Source organism: Pteropus medius, unplaced genomic scaffold (assembly GCF_902729225.1).
Source record: "Pteropus medius unplaced genomic scaffold, Ma_sr-lr_union100, whole genome shotgun sequence".
Taxonomy (NCBI): Eukaryota; Metazoa; Chordata; class Mammalia; order Chiroptera; family Pteropodidae; genus Pteropus; species Pteropus medius.
In genome coordinates this window covers 1,506,496-1,513,647 of record NW_024347791.1, presented here as the reverse complement: position 1 = coordinate 1,513,647, position 7,152 = coordinate 1,506,496, and positions in this window count along the sequence as shown.

The following is a 7,152-nucleotide window of genomic DNA, read 5'->3' as shown; positions in this document are numbered from 1 at the left end:
TGAGCCATGGAGAGAAAGACGAAACCCTGTATATCATATGAGCCCCTCGATCCAGCCATTCCTGAAGACAGATACGCATCTGCGCTTCCAGCTGTAAAAGCCAGTAAATCCTCCCCCCACATTCCTTTTTAAAAAACATGAGTTAGCACGAGTCAAATTTATTTCACTTGTAACAGAAACCCCCTGGCTCTGATAGTCTATTACATCAATGGTTCCTGATGAACCAGGCCTTTTAGTATTCATGCCCTCGTGTTGTCACCTCCCCTTGACCGTGGGTGGGGCAGCAGTTGCCCTAGTGTTGTCACCTCCCCTTGACCGTGGGTGGGGCAGGAATGGGATGGAAGTGATACTGTGCCAATTCTGAAACTGAGCCTGAAAAAGGTCTGACAGCTTCTGTGCTCTTGGGAGCCCTGAGCTGCCATGGAAGTTCAGGTATCCTGCTGGAGAGACCATGTACAGATGCCAGGTGAAGAGGGAGAGGTGCAGACACCACATAAAGAGGTAGAAGCCCAGCTTCCCAGTATCCTAGCTGATCCTAGCCCCCGGGCAACCTGCCAGCTGAATGCAGCCACACGAGTGATCATAAGCAAGAGCAGAAAACCTCACAGTTGAGCCCCACTCAGATTACAGAATTTGGAAAGATGATAAAATGATCGTTGTTTTAAATTCTGTGTTTTGGTGTAGCTTGTTACACAGCAATAGATAACTGAAACACTGACTAATATACTACTTCATAGCGGTGTTGTTAGAACTAGGTAAGAGAGTGCATATTAATTGCTTTGCACAGCGCCTTCCACATAGAACATATTCTTTAAGTATCAACTATTCTTTTTCTTATTGTTGTTATTGTTATTCCATGACTGTTGTCCAAATCAGATCATGAACTCATCGAGGGGAGCAAGTGTGTCATATGCATTGCTATATCTCTGGGATCCAGCGTAGGAACCTGGCATTTAATGTACAGCATGTAATATTCAGTCAATATTGTTTTCAGTGAATGAATGAATGAATGAATGAATGAACAGCAAGGGGAATTATTTTTAAAGTTCCAAACTCAGAGCCTTATGCATAGTGTATCCTTAGCATGTATTTTTTAAAAATCTGAACATACTTCAAATGGAATTCAATCCAAAGAATATGTGGGCCACTGAAGGCCTAGACAACTTTCCAGGGCAACTGATGTCCTCTCTTATGTGGGTGACACTTCTTAGGAAGTGACTCCCAGTGAGGGAGGTTCCACCACCCCGCACCATCTGGAACACGAGCTCTCGTTGGTTGACACATCAGGGGAACACAGGTCATGGAGAATACCGCATTGGCTAAGTATTTTTTCCCATAGAAGAGATGCACCTGACTTCCAGTTACATTTATTGGCCAAAGCCAGTCACGTGGCCCCACCTGCCTTCAAGAAGGAGAGAACGCAGTCCTCTGTGCTGAGTGGCCTGAGGAGAATCTGAAATACCAGTGAGCAGCAAGGAGATCTACTTTTCCATCTTTGGGCCACCTGTCCCATGGGGTAAGGCTATACAGTACCCATGTAGCTACTGGGGGTCGTGTGTGACAGGGAACTGTTCTAAAGGACAGGAAACTATTTTAAACAAGAGACCCACCCCCAGAGGAGCTTATGGCATACGGGCAAGACAGCCAACAGCTCTGGGTGTAGTGAATAACTGTAATGCTCCATGATTCTCATTTTATAGAGAGAAAATCATGATTCTAATAAGTAAAGTGACTTGCCTTGGCCTCAGAGATCAATTCATTTTTATTAAAAAATGTAATATATATAAGCTAAAGCTAGTATAGCAAAATGGTCATTCTCAGCAGCGGGTATGTGGTGTTCAGGAAAATTTTCTGTACATTTGAAAATTTCATAATAAAATGTTGGAAGATTCAGAATTCATATTTACTTTTGGCATAGTTTCTACATTTACATGCTGCAAAATTCAGAAGGTACAAAAAGTTGAATAGTATAAAGTCTTCGTTCTTCCCTGTCTCAGGAACCCAGCTCCCTTCCCAAAGGCATCCAGTGTTTTCAGCCTCTTTATTTCCTTTGAGAGATATTCTGTGTCTATGTAACGACAACTCCAGGCAGATACAGCCTTCTGCTTTATTGTTATTGGGAGGTCGCCCACTGCACACGCGGACATGCATTGTGGATTTCTTCTGCTCCAGCTAAATGCTTGGCATCTGTGGCCTCTTAACACCTCCTAATGACCTTGTGAGGGAGGCATAATAATATCCCCATTTTATGGATGAGAAAACCAAAGCACAGAGAAACCAAGTGATTTATTCTAGCTCCCATGAGTAATAAGTGGCAGCGTTAGGATTTGGACCTAGGTTTTTCTGACCCCAAATCCCATGCTAGGAGCCACCACATTGCACCCAGAGCATGTAGAGTAGATGAGATGTTCTGGTATCTGGTCCACAGGGATGGCGTGGGATGGAGTCTTCTAGATGAAGCCAGAAACAAGAGCATGTACATCACTGTGTGAATCAGATCCTGCTGATGTAAATGAGGCTCCAGCACATCCTGCTAATTTTCACTCAGAGTCTTTCCCAAGCAGTGTCTCCTGGAATGGAAATAGATTTATAACTGTCACATTGACAGAGCAGGTATAACCAGAAAGCAATATCTTCTCCCCTGCACCACCCCACTGCTACGGGGCTGATTCCTGCCCTGCTCTTGGAGGAAAAGTCTCACTTACAGGTAATCGAAAACTCTCTCCCGTTGGGAGCCACTCCCAATCTGGAAGTTCAGTAACTAGTATGTCTAATTTTATTTAATAATCAAAACTCCAAACTTTATCCAGAGATAAAGCTTCGTTCCTCTTCTCGTTGGAGCCTGCAGCGCCAGAGGGACAGGCTCCCGATGTTTCGCTTTTATTGCTGATTTCCTTGCTTGCTAAGAATTGATGGTAGGGGCAGGGAAGTTCTAACCTCTCTGACACTCTTGGGAACTGGTGTCGGCTCTTTCTGGGTTTGGCAGATGTTTAAAGCTGTCTTTCAGGATAGCTTTATGTGAGTTCTTTGGAGATCCTCACTTCTAGGGACTCCTCTCCCTTATGTGGGTGACATTTCTCAGGAAGGACACTGAAGACCCCTTTTCTGACCCCTGGGCAACCAGATTTTCCCCTTCAACAGTTTTCTGCTGAGGTCTCTTCACCCCTCCAGGCAGCTGTCAAGGGCGGGGTCTAAGATGATCTGATGCTGGCTTGCTCTCTCGCGTGGCCACATCTATAGAAGATAGACTCTCCAGATAGCATTAGAATTACTGTAGCTGGGAGGACAGTTACTTCCCAATCAGAGTCCTGCACTCTGCTGCTCCAGCCGCTTCATCGGACAGCAATGCACAGGGCCATAAGTATCCAGGATACTTAGGTCAACCTTTTCCATGGGTCCCCTTGGAGCTTCTCAAGCACTCCATGGTGGACCCATCTGCAAAGATGGCCACCAGGAAACCCTCCCATTGGTACGTGCACACCATTGGACTCAGCAAGAGGTGGAGTTCATTTCTCCACACCTTTGATGGGTGGGGATGACCTTGTGACTTACTTTGACCAACTGAAAAGGTAAAAATGAATTGTGCAAGTTTTGGAATCTAGACCTCAAGACACCGTGTAGCTTCTACCTTCCCTCTTTTGGGATCCAGTCGCCACGTACAGAAGCTCAGACTAGATCACTCAGTGATTGGGAACCACATGAAGAGAGAGAGGATTGGCCAGCCCCCACCATTCCTATCCCTCCAGCTTTCAGCTGGGTGCAGCCAGATGAGTTACCTCAGCTGACACCATGTGGAGCAGAACTGCTCAGCTAAGCCCAGCTGACCCACAGAGTCATGAGCATAATACGCTGTTGTTTTAAGCCACTAATTACAAAAGTAGAAAACTGAAATAGAAATTGGTACCTGGAAGTGGGTGCTGCTGGAGCAAAACCTAAAAGACATGGCATTGGCTTTGGAACTTGGTGGCAGGTTGAGCTCGAAGGACGGGAGGGAGGTGGTTAGTGGAGGCTGCAGGAGCAGCGAGAAGCTGCTTCTAGAGGCTGTACAAAGAGGAGACCCCTTTATGTAGCGACAGAACTTTTAAAACACTGTTACCTCCAATAATACAGAAGATAGAAAATGTACCTCCCGAATTTGTGACGCTTCTAAGGCGTTTTTCCAGGCTGAATGTTGAAAGCAACAATTGTCTTCTTTTAGTAATAAGCAATAATGTATCTCAATAGAACAATAAGTTAAAGAAGAAACTGTTCCATTTTCAAGTCAAATTTTGAGGAAATGGAAGACTTAGAATGGTCTTTCCAGTTAGCAAAACAATTCTCAAAGTAAGAAATAGTCTCGGGGCAAAGATAATACCTGAAGAGGGGGTGCTATCGGTAAAATACGGCTTCAGGAAAAAGATTATAGCAAGGCTGTATGACTTCTTTTAAGACTTTTGAAAGATTTAAGGTTGTTCTTCATAGACTCTCTCAGCTAGACAAAGGGTTTAAGAAATATTAAGGGAGTTTTTTCCACACAGCTTGCCATGCTCCAAGTTGAAAGAATTCTGCCTTGGAAAGAATTATGGGTGGGGCTTTTGGGGCTCAGAGTAATTCCCGATAAGATTCATGGGAAACCTACAAAATTTTTAAGGAAAGTGATTGGTCAAAGAACCACAGGCCTAGAATCAAAGAAACATTAAACTTAAAAGAACTCTTTGGGATCCCAACTTTCTATCATTAGGAAGCAAGCTTACAAAGCCAATCTGTTGCAAATGTGAGCCATTTCTTCTAGAAAAGGAAAGATGACTCAGTGGGTGGAGCCACTATAGACTGTGACTGCTGTGCGCTTCCCCTCTGTCCCTTTTTGAAAGGGAGCATCGTGTCTATTGTAGTTAGCTCATCCCTGTCTCACCATCATATGCTGGGTGTGTGAGGAATAGAAAACTTGTATTTTAGTTTACATGTCTCTGAATCAAGAGAAAACTGAACTCGAGGAGCCTCATTTACACCCGGACCTGATTGAGATAATGATGTCCTAGACCTCGAGTCTGAGGTCAACATGAGATGAGATTTTGGGGGTCTCAAGTATGGGATATTTGTGGCCAAAGGGCAGACTGTGGTGGATTAAGGATATAGTATGAATTCTTTGTATCTTCTCTCTTCAAGAAGTGGAGTCTCTTTCTGCTCTCTGAATCCAGGCTGCTCTGTGACTTGTTTTGACCAACAAAATTCGGTAGAAAGCCAGTCACCCCATAAGGAAATATGATCACCCAGCTGGAGACAGAGGCACTGGAGGATAAGAGACAGCAAGGGATGAAGAGACTCTAACCAGCCTGCAGCCAATCCAGTCATCCTCCGTGGTGCCAGATATGTTAGCAAAACCATCTTGGATCCTCTAGCCTGAGCTGAAGCAACTTAGCCAACACCCCATGGAGCAGAGACAAGTTGTTCTCATCAAGCCTTGACTAGTTACAGAATCATAAGCAAATAAACAGCTGTTGTTGTTTTAACACACAAGACATTGGGCTTAACATTGATTCCGCAATGGAAAACAGATCCGAAGCTGGTACCAGACGTGAGATTTGAACCTATGCAAATATCGAATCTACTGGGGACATGCGTCTGCTGGATTTCAAACTGCTGTGGCCCGTGGCCTGCTGTGTGCCTTCTGTTCCTTCTGTTTTCTCTCTTCTTACTTTTTAATGAAATGTCCATTGCAGCCATCATGTCCCCATTTCACCATTGCATGTTGGGAGTGGGGAGATAGACCCACTCTGTCTAGGAGGTGCAAATAAACGATTCTTTTAGTTTTTCAGTCACCACACCAAGAAGAGGTGCACTGGAGAAACCTCATCTGCATCTGGGCCTGATGCAGATGAAGAGATGCTGGCCTTCGAGTGGATTGTCTGATTGGATGACACTCCGGGGGGGTCTTGGCAGGGAGTGGTATATTTTGCCTGTTGGAGGATTCTAAGCTTTGGCAGCCAGAGGGAAGGCTGTGGCAGATTATCTTCAGAGACAGTCACCAGCAATTCTTCTCATCTTTTCCTGTGGATGCCACTCCTCCCAGCAAAAGGCGGAATCTATTTCTCTGTCCCCTTGACCTTGGGATGTCCCTGCGACTTGCTTTGATCAACAGTATGGGCAGAAGTTACACGGAGTGGGTTTCAGTGCCTAGGCCTCAAGATGCCTCGCTGTTTCTGCTTGGCTTTCTCTGGACGCAGTCACCATGTAGCAGAGCTTGAACCAAAACAATGAATGGCGAGAGCCCCTCATGGATAGAAGGGCCCAGCCAGCCTCCAGCCTTTCCGGCCCACTCCGGTGGGTGCACCAGACTTGTGAGTGAAGCCACCTTGGGCTCCCAGGTGCAGCTAAATTCCCAGCTGTAACCCCAAATGACATCACATGGAGCAAAAGATCTACCCGGGTGCCCAAAGAATCATTGGAGGTAGCATACCACTGGAGATGAAGCTTTGGGTCATTTATTTCCCTGCAAAGTAACACATCGTCAAAACACGCTTCCACAATTGCACTTCGGGGTTGAGGTGCTTGACCTCCCAATCACTCCCTCTAACGAAAAATCTATAGTCTTCAACTTCTCTGCCTTGCCAGCTTTAACCCTTTTTTAGCTTTCAGTGGATGAGAGGCCAGAGTCACAAAATTGTTTTTAATCCCCTTATTTCTGCAAAACCACCAGAAGGAGTCTAGTATGAGGCATGGCAAACTCTAGTCTAAATCAAGCCAACCATCTTTTTAAATTATTTTAATGGCTCATGGTCTGTGGCCCAAAAAGCCTAAAGTATGTACTATCTGGCCCTTTAAGAAAAATCTCTCCCATCTAGAGTCTCACTTTGGTATGTGGAAACAGTTGGCAGTTCTCGTCTTGGATGCTCAGTTGAAAATTGGGTAGAATTATTTTCACTCTAACATACCATTTCAGGGGTTTGATGAATAGAGCATTCCATGGCCAAATGAGCTTAAGAAACACACGATGGAAAAACGAAAGGTAAATAAGAGTCTTTAATTGCAGCCTTCTCTCCAAGGAAGCAGGAAGAGGCCTCTAACATGCCATGTTCCTAAATATTCCGGAACCTTTTCAGCCGGAGCATCTTACGTAATTTGTGTTCCACGTGCCACACTTGGGGAAATTCTGTTGCCCGATGCCAGAGATGG